The sequence below is a fragment of the Rattus norvegicus genome, chromosome 18 (genome assembly GCF_036323735.1).
Source record: "Rattus norvegicus strain BN/NHsdMcwi chromosome 18, GRCr8, whole genome shotgun sequence".
In the NCBI taxonomy this organism is placed as follows: domain Eukaryota; kingdom Metazoa; phylum Chordata; class Mammalia; order Rodentia; family Muridae; genus Rattus; species Rattus norvegicus.
The window spans coordinates 26,834,610-26,844,741 of record NC_086036.1 but is presented as its reverse complement, the minus strand read 5'-3'; positions in this window follow the sequence as shown (position 1 = coordinate 26,844,741).

Here is a 10,132-nt window from a genome sequence, read left to right as displayed (position 1 = left end):
TTCTTTTTTCTTTCTTTTTTTCCTTTTTTTTTTTTTTTTTTTTTGGAGCTGGTGGGGACTGAACCCAGGGCCTTGCGGTTGCTAGGCAAGTGCTCTACCACTGAGCTAAATCCCCAACCCCAGCCTGCTCTTTTCTAATGAGATAGAGAGGGAGTGTCTCCCTGTGGGAGAGGAGGTGGGGAGGAATTAGGAATAGAAGGAGGGTAAACTTTATTCAGACTACATGAGAAAAGAATCCATCTTTAATAAAAGATGTGTGTGTTGGGTGGGCTCACTCTTATCCCTCCCAGACAGAGCCAGACCCATATCTCACAGGGATTCATAACAGTGGAACAGAAATAAAGGGCTAGAAAGGGCAGAGTGGGGATGGTGGAAAGAGACAGTCTTAAATGTAATTCTGGCTGGCCTGGGACACATTATGTAGACTAGGATGGCCTTGAAAGCAAAGAGATGATCTTGCCTCTGCCTCCTAAGTGCTGGGATAAAAGGTCCTCACCAGGGGCTGGGGATTTAGCTCAGTGGTAGAGCGCTTACCTAGGAAGCGCAAGGCCCTGGGTTCGGTCCCCAGCTCCGAAAAAAAGAAACAAAAAAAAAAAAAAAATAGTGTCAGGGACTGATGCTTGCCCATGGGATGGGTCTCAAGTGGGGCAGTTATTCATTGGTCATTCCCTTGGTCTCTGCTACACCCCCGTCCCTGCATGTCTTAAAAGGTCCTCACCACAACACCTAGCAGGCTCTACTTCTTGATCCGGGAAAATCAGGATATGATGACTTGCAAGCTCATTCCTGATAACATACCCCGTAGGTGACAGCTGACATGACTAATGTTTGCTCCTACCCAGCTCAGATCTTGACACTAGGGAGCAGAACCATTAACATTCTTTCCTCTCACTCAGACAGTTCTCTTCAACCCTTGTTAGTTTCAGTTTCTTCCCTTCTGACTTTTTCATCAAGAGCAGCAGCAGCTTTCTTGTTCCCAGAACCTTCTCTTCTCTACAAAGAATTTAAGGAGGCCTGTAGCCAAGAGAATTGCCAGACAACTTTTGATTCTCAATGAGGAGACTGCACCACCTGCTTTGCAGGGACTCCAAGCACCCTTACTACACCTCCTACAGACAGTCTTCAGGATTGAGCCAGAGCCAGGCCAGATGCCTAAGAGGAGGCCTTCTGTCTGGGCTCCAGGACAAGCTGCAATGGCTAAGACTTGTTTATGAAAGGGCTCCTGTTGAGCCCCCCGATTTACCCCTATTTCTGAGTTTAAGCTGTTTCACTAAAACAAGTCAGATGAACTATAGGGTAAAAAGGGCCAGGGAAAGAACACCCTGGCCCTGACTTGATCCCAATTTGGGGACCAGGGCCAAGAGAAAGAAACCTACCAAACCTTGATCATGAAATTCCACCAATCCCTGGGATCGCTTCAAGCTCAGGACTTGAAATCTCAACAATCGCCTGGAAATCTCCACCCTGAAAGGCATCTTCCCACAGAACCCTATATAAACCCGCCTCCTGCTCTGTTCTTTGCTGCTTCGCACTGGAGCAGTGAGTTGCCTTGAGTTCCTCCCAATGTATCTCTTGTGAGGTTGTGCAGTGTAACTTTGTGGTGTTTCCTGGCTTCCGACTGCCAGAATACTTTCCCCCTTAGTGCCGTAACATTTTCATAGCAGAAGCCTGTCCCTTCAGAGCGCTAACACAGGGACAATCACAGGCTCTGGGCCAGACAGAACAGAAGCTTATTTACTGCTCCTCCTTCATTCTGACTGTGAAAAAAGAGAGAACTCTCTGAAGTGGGAATTTCTGGTTTCACTGGAGACTCAATTGTTTCATGTGATGTTTTTCTGGAAGCTGCCTTATGAGAGAACGTTTGGCTGAAACAGACACATGAAAGGATTTTTTGCTGAGAATAAACATGTGGTGTTTTTCTGGAAGCTGCGTGGTGAAAGGGCATGTGATGTTTTGCTGGAGCAGAGGCTCGAGAGAACAAGTGATGTTTGGAAAGAGTAGAAGTATAACCCAACAGTGGCTGACAGTCTTGCATTGGTTCACCTTGTAACTCTTTGCTGGTCTTCACTGACAATACTCTTGTACTGTCTTGCCTTGCTTTCTTTACTGATCTTCACTTGTGACTCCATAGGGGAGAAAGACAGCCAGGGCCTTCTGGCTGCTCCTTGCTGCTTCCAGGGACTGTGCTGTTCCCTTGGGGGGCCTCACAGTTCCTTCTGAATGGAGATGCCACTGCTGACTCATGTTTGGTGTTTTGGTAGTGGATTGAACTGCTGACATTGAAGATTAGAATCGCCCCAAAGAACTATTTGTAAAAAAAGGTCCAAAACCCCCATTTCCTATTAACCTTTCTTTTCTTTTCCTCTGGTGGGTGGTAGGCCTGAAGAGAGGTTGAAATATTAAAGAACTATAATTGAAGTAGGTTTTTTAAAAATCAAAGCCTTAAAACTCTCCATTTCACAAATGTCCTGAAGGTTGGAAAGGGCAGAGGTTTCAGTGAGAACACCATCCAAATCTCTAGTATTTATTATGAGCTGCCATCTGTTCAACTTTGTAGCAGGTACTTAAATTTTACTAGCCCCAAATCATTTCTATAGATTTTAATAAGAGAGTTCCAATGCCTGTAATTCAGGGAGGAACGACATCAGTAGATGAAAACTCAGCTTTGGTGTATAATAGTTTCCTCCAAGGTTAAACCTTTTGGCTTGGAGGGAAACTTCTGAAGATATACAATGCAAAAAGGAAATGAAACAACAGGATATCTTAGGACTGGGTGTTCACAAGGAGTAAAAAACAGAATATTTTAAGGGGAGGTGACACACTCCATCCTGCAGGATGGAAAACTGGTAAGACAAAACAGCCTAGGAAGTTCATGAAACAGACCAGATTCGTTAGGCCTCTCTGCCCCCCTTCCAAGAGTATAAAACCAAAAAGAGACGGCTGAGAGTCACTCTCAGACAAGCTAAACTGCTTAGAAGAGTCACAGACCAAACAGCTGTAAGAAGCTCAGACCAACTGAGGTACCTGGAAAGGACAGTCTCCAACCTGCTGAGCTCCTCAGGCTGTGTGCCTGAGGTTTCCTGCTTTTGTGAGCTGTCACCTATGGGTAAGAACACTCCTTGCTCTTGCGAAAGATCTGGGTTTGATTCCCAGCACCCATAATGGTGGCTCATAGGCATCCATAACCCCAATTTCAGGGCACCCAACAGGCATTCATGTGGTGCATATACATCTGTACCGGCAATTTTATTCATACGAACAAAGCAAAATAAACAGGACATAAAAACAATATTCGAACAAAACAAAACCTCAGTGGTTAGCCAAGTTGGATTTTGGTGGTATAGTACTTTATGTTCCTTTTCTGGTATGGATAGATACTTGTTCATATCTACCCAGGAATAGAGTGCCACACAATACCCTTTCCTACCAAAGGCCACTAGATTTATGCTTGGGTACTCTCAAGTTTCCCAGGTATAAAGGAATCAGGCTAAGTCCTCCGCTGCCCAGGCCTCAGCTCTGTCATTTCTCTTCTTTCCCCTCTCTTATGGCCTACAGTCACTTCAGGAGTACACCCACTCCTCACACTTGCTTCTGTAGTAATTCCAGAGAGGCACATGAAAACAGCCTGCCGGGAATCATATGCTAGCAAAGCTCTCTGCAGATAGGATAACAGTCAAGGTAATGTGGTGCGATCAGTTTTATTCATTGCCTTGTCCCCTCTGGCCAGAGCTGGACTTTACATCACCAACAGTACCAGCCCAGGTGGGCCTAAAGGCATACAAAGAGCTGCTACTCCACCTGCTGGCTTGACAGCAGCTCTCCGTGAAAGCCTTAGTTCCTTGTAAGGTGGCCTCTGGCTCTGAACCTGGAGACCAAGATGTCCTTTGAATGATGATAAAGATATGCATATCCAGCCATTTCATCAAAAGAGATGACACATACTCTTCTCATTGTAAACCTATAGACACAGACTCAAATACAACTGTATCTCTAACAGTTCCTGGGGAATGAATCACTCAGGCAAGGACTATAATACAGACTTGCCTAAATTCCATAGGCAATAGACACAGACTCTAACCATGATAAGGATGGGGACAGTTAAGAGTGACATTTAGAATGCTGACAAAATTAGCCTTTTCTTCTTTTCATCAAGCCTTTCATCTCTGTCACTTTTATGAAAAAGCCTCCTCTGCAGGTTATTTAATTATTGCCTAGGGTCTGTGGCCCATCCAGAGTTATCATAGTTCTTAAAACTTGCCATTTATCTGCTCTGACTGAGATGGGGTCCATGTTTAAGATAAAAGACAATTAAAAACTTTCTCAAGAGAAAGGAAAACAATGCTATTGCCTTTCCTTCTTACTCAAAATTACCTGTTTCCTGCAATCCTGGATACAGTAACTACTCTGCAATGTCGAGTTTCAGCAGAGATTTCAACTTAAGAGTGTTTATATCTAAAGTGAAGCCCCAGTAAAAAGGAACTTCGCTATTGCTGTTATTGTTTAGACAGGATCGTATGTGGTCAGCCAGCCTTACTCTTTTTTTTTTTTTCTTCTTTTTTTCGGAGCTGGGGACCGAACCCAGGGCCTTGCGCTTACTAGGCAAGCGCTCTACCACTGAGCTAAATCCCCAACCCCAGCCTTACTCTTTATATGTATGCTATGTAGACAAGAGTGACCTTGAACTCCTGATCCTCTAACTCCTGAGTATAATCTACTGCCTTCTCCTGGTCTCTGCAGGCATATGCAACCCTCACTCCATATATACATAATCTTTTAAAAGAAAATATTTTTAAGAAGGATTTGAGAGGATCAATAGGAAATTAGGGGACTATAAATACATATTTTTTACATTTTATGTTCAGTTGTATGAGGGGGTGTCAGATTCCCTGGAACTAGAGTTACAGTTTTAAGTTATCATGTGGGTGCTGGGAATTGAACCCAGGTCCTCTGGAAGAGCAATCAGTACTCTTAACCACTGAGCCATCTCTTCAGCCCCAGGGGATTATAAATATTAAAAACACAACTAAATCAATGAGATGGCTCATGAACTACTCTTTTAAGAGACCCAAGTTCAGGGTTGGGGATTTGGCTCAGTGGCAGAGCGCTTGCCTAGGGAGCGCAAGGCCCTGGGTTCGGTCCCCAGCACCGAAAAAAAGAACCAAAAAAAAAGAGACCCAAGTTCAATTTCCAGCATCCACATCAGGTTGTTCATACCACCTGCAACTCTAAATTCAGCTTGAGATGACCCAACACCTCTGGTGTCTGTGAGAATTCATACACACACAGAGAGATAATCAAAAATAAATGATGGGGCTGGAGAGGTGGCTCAGTGGTTAAGGACATTGTTTTGGCAGAGGACCCAAGTTCAATTCCCAGCACCCACTTCAAGCTTACAACTGTTTGTAGCTCTAGCTCCTTGGAATGCCCTAACCTCAGGTTCATGCATCTACACAGACATACACCCACATACACCCATATGTAAATAAATAGTAAAAACACTTTTAAAAATAAAAATAAGTCCTTTTTTAAAACTCCACACAGCAACCAGGGTCAAGGACTGCAACTCAATAGTACAACACATGCTTAGCATGTGCAGAGTCTGGGCCCAATAATTCCCAGCACCTCCCTCAAGAAAACAAAATGGACACACAAGTATATCATCTCCCCACCCAATGAGGCTGGTCTCCTCTGCCCATTCCCTATCACTGAATCAATACATATGGCTGGCAGGAAAGGTTGTTATGAAGTCAGAGGAAAATTATGTAGGAGAAGTAAAGTACCCATCAAAGCTTGATAGCTAAAGCAAGGGGGTTCTTCATTCCACTTCTCAGATACTGTTGTGTGAGCTAGAGTTGGTCTGGTCAGTGTGTCTGCATGAAGACAACTTACAACCTGTAAAGCTGCTAAGAGTGAATTCCATCGTGTTCATTAACCACAGATCACTGGAAGGATAATTACTCTGAACAGGTGGCAGGGAGGCTGATTTGTTCAAGAAGGCCTAGCTTATTTTCATTTGGAACAGAGAAGCCTATTGGTGAGGCTGAACAGGGCAGCATGCATAGAAGCCAAAGGACAGTAAAGGCAGAATGAACTACCCAGAGCAGCCCTGGCCATCTACCCTGACAAATGCAGCCTGAGCACCATTACTAGGGTACATTCCAGCATTGGCAGCAGCACTAGGAGGCTGCTCCTGTTGATGCAAACCAAGGAAACACAATTATTAAAGCAGTAATGAAACCCAGCCCCTTCTCTTCATTCCTTATCCTTATTGTACATCAGGCTGGTCTTATTACTAGATCACAGAGATCCACCTGCCTCTGCCTCCCAAGAACTAGAATTAAAGGCATACACACCACCACACCTGGCTTAAATAAATCTCAACAAACAAACAAACAAACAAACAAACAAACATAGGGACTAGAGAGATGGTTCAGTGGTTAAGAGCACGTAATGCTCTTCCAGACAATCCAGCTCAAACCCCTAGCCCCACATCAGGCAGCTCACAACTGCCTAGAAGTATGTGACAGCTCTGGCTTTTCCAAGCACCTGCAAACACATTACACAGACAAGCACACACTTAAAAATATTTTCCCGAGACAGGGTTTCTCAGTGTAGTCCTTACTTTGTAGACAAGGCTGGCCAGGAACTCAAGTTGTACATCACCGCACCTGGCTAAAAATAATTTTAAAATTAAAAAAATATTTATACTAGTCAGGTGGAATTAGAGCATATAATTAGAGTTTATCTTTATTTAAGAATATAGCACTGTACAATGGTGGCACATGCTTTTAATCACAGCACTTGGAGGTAGAGGCAGGCAGATATCAGAGTTCAACGCCAACCTGTCTACAGAGCAAGTTCAAGGACAGTCAGGGCTACATAGAAAAACCTTGTCTCAAAGACATAGAGAAAAATCTCCCTCCCAGGAATATACATAAATGCGGTACTTCCTGCACACATGAATTTATGAACTGAGTCAGACCTACCATAATTGCTATAGTTCAAGTGTGAAAAAGTAAGAATTTGGATAAATGTACTGAGAAAATAAGGACAGAAATTCTAGTGATATTATGCAGACGTGAAGATCAGGGCTCCATTTTATTCAGAATCTACAGAAAGATCCCAGAATTCCCTGAGGATTCAGGAAGTTTCTTCTTGCCTGTTGCTCTCTACACAGGCATGCCTACGAGGGATTCCAGCAAATGCAGTGAGTCAGTCTTAGCATCCATACATTATGATGAAATACAACTTTAAATAGTTTTGTCCTCTCCCAAGGCTATGTGCTAGTGCTCAGGTGGGCAGGCTCATATTAATAAACGAGATTTAATGACTATGTTTTTACTTATGTCATACATATAGGGTACTAGTAATAGCAAGATTACTAAAACTGTTCCTACCCTTCAGATAGCAACCATCTATCAAGAAGGAGCATACACTAACAGATAGTTAAATCCTATGTGGTATGTCATGACAAACCTGCATAAATGCTCTGGAAATGCCAAGACTCAAGTGACAAACTTTGTCTCAGCAAGCCAGATTAGGCTTTCCAGAGAAGGTGAGATTTAAGTTTTATGAGATGAGAAGAAGGTTGACATTTGGATAAGAAAGACAGCATTCTAGAGTATGGGGAAAGAATACATAAAGAATAGAAGCACAGGGGCTAGAGAGATGGCTCAGAGGTTAAGAGCGCTGACTGCTCTTCCAGAGGTCCTGAGTTCAAATCCCAGCAACCACATGGTGACTCACAACCATCTAGAATGAGATCTGATGCCCTCTTCTGGTGTGTCTGAAGAGAGTGACAGTGTACTCATATACATAAATAGTTCTTTAAAAAAGAAAAAGAGGGGCTGGAGAGATGGCTCAGTGGTTAAGAGCACTGACTGCTCTTCCAGAGGTCCTGAGTTCAATCCCAGCAACCACATGGTGGCTCACAACCATCTGTAATGGAATCCGATGCCCTCTTCTGGTGTGTCAGAAGACAGCTACAGTGTACTCATATACAAAATAAATAAATAAATCTTAAAAAAAAGAAAAAGAATAGAAGCACAAAGAAATGATATATTTTTATTTTTTTACTTGTGTGTATGTGTGAGTATGTGCTGCGTGTGTGCTGATGCCCAAGGAGGTTATCAGATCCCTCCGAAGTCAGTATCCCTTTGGCCCAATTATCTCCATTGAGGCTTACCCCTCAACAATACTACCACACTGAGGACCAAGCTTTCAGCATGTGAGTCTTTGGAAGGAGAAATCACATCTAAATCACAGCCCAAAGCCCAAGTGAGAACTTGATTGCACTCAGTGAGAACATAAGTGGTTCTGCTGAGAACTGGCCCAGGCACAGTCACCACAGAAGGGGTACTGAGGAAGACCAAAGGGAAGGAGTCATATGTCATGAGCTCTATAGCTGTGATGGCAACCATACCTTGGAAATTTTAATTATCTGTCAAAACCGTTTTTCAGTTTTCCCTACAATTTTCACTACGACCAAGTGCTTTTTTTTTTTTTAACCAAAAACAGTAGTAGTTTTCCATCTTAACAATAATCAAGCAGCTTTCTTCATTTACCAAATGAGGAGCCTTTAGAAGATGGCAAAAAACAAAACAAAAATCACCTTAGTTCTGGGACAGTCTGGAACTTAGAGGGGTATGTCCACTTTCGACTGCGCACTTTCGACCATGCTGTCCTGGAGATGACTTCTCTTTAAGCCTGCCTCTTTCCCCGCCTCACGGGATGGAAGAGGGCTATACTTACCTAAGTACAGTCTATTTTTAATTCATGGCAACTTCATGTAAAATATAGAAGAAAGTAGCCCCCTCAACTCCAGAGAGGTTTCCCCCTCTAAAAATAAGCAAGATTTATTAAAATCTCTAAGTCTCATTAGCACATTAAATCTCTTAACATTAAGAATCTGGATTACAAATGTTTGTGATACATTTTAGATAGAATTCAGGCATCAGGGAATAAAAGTCATTGTTATTGATAGATGTTCTGACAGTGAAAGGAGAGCCTAAGGAAACTAACCTTGGCTTTCAAAGATCATTTGGTCTTAATTTTCAAACAAAAATGTCACTTGAGTTTGAAAAACAATCATAGGGACTCACATCTTTGTGTTTAACAACCACCTTGAAATTGGCCAGCTTCAGACGACAGCATGCTTCTGGGCTACCTCAGCATGAGTGATTTATGATATTCATCAACTTGGCGACCACATCAGCTTTTCTAAACCTGGCACCTAACAGTACCTGCATGGCAATTGAGGATTTATGACTTATAAAACTCATCTCATTATGCAGAGGTACACGAATTGTCTTCTATGTATAGTCTATAACTCCCAAGACAGATAAGACAGCCATGCCACAGAATTTATAGCTCCTTTCTTCTGAAGCTGAAGTTTTAGAAAAAAAAATCTAAATAACTGGCCTTTTGGAGAAAAAATGGCTTTAACCAACCACTACCTTCAAATGATGAAATAACTATAACTCACTACCATATCTTACAAACAAAGAGGCCAACAGTAAAAGTCGCTTTAATCACAACCTTGAACTGTATGATCTCAACAACGCAGTAATAGACAAACCTAAGTGACTCCTTGGAGTCAGAGTCAGAAATAACTACTCTGTCAGGATAATTTTTCCTCAGTGCAGTATGAGGCTTCTTGCTGGGATTTCTCAAGTGGCCCAGCCAGATCCACAGACATTTGACTTGAGAGAAGACAGTTCAGTACCTTGTATTCTGTGGCTTCCTGTGTATACCCTCAAAATGAAGAAACTGAAATGTTGATGTCTTCAGAAATAGTTTAGAGATACAGCAGATCTTTCCCTATACCAATGTGGAAGGGGGAGGAGGAGGAAGAGGAAGAAGAAAGAAGGAAGAAGGAGGGAGGAGGGAGGAGGGAGGAGGGAGGAGGAAGAGGAGGAAGAGGAGGAGGTAGTAATCTAGGGACTCAGTGGAATAAAAACTATCTCAAGAAATAATATAACTATACAGATAACCATTAAAAACACAAGACCAGGATGACATACAGAAAACTTTAGATAATATCAAGAAGGAGAGGAGAACACAAAAGTGACAGGAAAAAAAAAAAGAAAGAAAAGGTTTGTGGCTTAGAAATTTGACACTAAAAAGAATGAAC